This window comes from Limulus polyphemus, unplaced genomic scaffold (assembly GCF_000517525.1).
Source record: "Limulus polyphemus unplaced genomic scaffold, Limulus_polyphemus-2.1.2 Scaffold4568, whole genome shotgun sequence".
NCBI lineage: Eukaryota > Metazoa > Arthropoda > Merostomata > Xiphosura > Limulidae > Limulus > Limulus polyphemus.
In genome coordinates, this window is record NW_013670178.1 from 84,489 (window position 1) to 86,482 (window position 1,994).

The window sequence follows — 1,994 nt, forward strand, 5'->3', positions numbered from 1 at the left end:
ATAATAACTTTGGAGTTTAAACAACTTGATAAAATACTGGTTAAATAAACCTATCAAAATATTTATAATAAACATACTTTATCAGCATTTATTTAAAGTGTCAAAATAAAAGTACCTTTTTATTTTAACTCTTTTCACCAGAATGTAAATTTTCACCTTATTTTGAAACTGCTATACTGAACTAAATGACTTGGATTATGTTTCTTGTAACAGTTTTATAGTAGATGTAGTAACTTTAGTTTATTTTGTTGGTTTATAGAGTTGATAGGGAATACTGGAGGGATTTAAACATTTTAGACAATAATGTTAGAGAAAAAAACATTAACTCTACAGATAATGTAAAAAACCTTTCAGTCTACATTTTGTCATCAGGGCTTGTACAAATGACTGTATTTATTCAAAATGTTCATTCCAACAGATGTAATAACAGACGTCATTCAATGTTTTATACATATATTGTGTGTAACTACACGACACTTCTGTAACTAATTTACAAAATTCCTCCTTATACAGTTTGTAATGGAGGTTTTTCTGTCTGTTAAGTTCTCATTCTCTGTATATTCAGATTTCCGATAAATAATAATTATTATTATTACTCTTTTATATTTTAAATTGATAATTATCTTGTTGGTTTCAGCTCTTGGCCAAGCTGTTAATGTAGCCTCTTGTCTTATTTAGTTTCCTGAGAAGTATTTGACAGTTGACAGACATTCCACCTGTTATTCATCATTTGAAGCAAAGTATTTAACTGATGCTCTTCAGTTTGAATGGGAACACGGGAAAGAACCGTAACAGATGGACCAATTTCAGGTGAAAATCTATAGGAATAATAGTAAAAATATAAAGTTAGTATTCTGTAATGACACTAAGTAAATACAGTTTAAATGATACCAGATCTGTAGTAGTAATAGTAAAAATATAAAGTTTCAAGCTGGTGTAATTTAAAACACACACACTTTCACAGCAAAAAGAAGGTTTACAGAAACTATAAAACAAAACCCTCTTAAGCCTATATATTATTAAGCGATAGTCTAATTCTTCCTTTATCCCATCAGGTTTAAACTTTCTTTACAGCTGCTTTCAAAGCTTTGTTTTTATCAGTAAACAATCAAACTATTTGACGTGACACCATATCAAAGTTTCAGCCCAGGCCTGTACAAAAACTAAAGGAAAAATTTGAAAATCAAGAAATGGATAATATATTCTGAAGAGGTGAAAGATTCTTAGTAAAAATAAATGTTCATAATAGGGATTGACCAGGAATTGGACAAAACACTAATAGAATACTTGAGCAATAAATACTTTAAACAGTAGAGTTTCAGTTCAAGCAACATTTTAAAATCTTTATTAGTAAATGCTAAGGCAGTACAATATATAAAAATGACAAACAAAGCATACATGTTAGGTTTACAGGAAAAAGAAAATCCACCCAAAAACACACAACCCATTTGTAAATCTCATATTTAAAAAGGTTTTTCACTGTACAAAACTTGAAGATAGCTTTGATACACTGTTAGCTGAGATCTTGCACAGATCTTAAAATATAACGTTGATAAACGGAAACATTGCCACATGTAGACACGTAGATCTTAAAAGTCAAGTTGTTCAAAACTTGAAGTTAGCGTTGATAACTGGACAAATTGATGGTTGAGATGTTGCAAAGTAAATATCTGCTGAAGCTTTTTGCCAGACACTAATCATAGCAGAACCACCTGGAAAATGATCTATAGGAAATAGTACAGCTTATAAAATGAGTCAGATCAACGTAGGCTGGTAAGGCAATCACTTAGCCAATATTTTTGTTGGTTTCCATGAAAAAGAAATATTTAACATAGTTACCAGACCTGCTGTTTACTTCCGCTATGTAGACTCGTTGCACTCGGCTCTCAAATTTACTTTTGAAAAGGTGCAACATAACACTTTACCATTCTTAGACATTTTAGTTGAAAAAGATTACTTGTTTTCTCACCAGTATATACAGAAAACCTACTTTT

At 30.3% G+C, this 1,994-nt stretch overlaps 1 long non-coding RNA gene across 1 annotated transcript in view; it reads left to right on the forward strand.

The window, feature by feature from the left end:
* Positions 1-783, forward strand: part of LOC111088846 — a 5,069-nt gene extending 4,286 nt beyond the window's left edge. The window contains exon 2 of the long non-coding RNA XR_002613237.1: positions 679-783. This is a non-coding gene — a long non-coding RNA (uncharacterized LOC111088846). The remainder of the gene's footprint in view (positions 1-678) is intronic.
* The last annotated feature ends 1,211 nt before the right edge of the window (positions 784-1,994 follow it).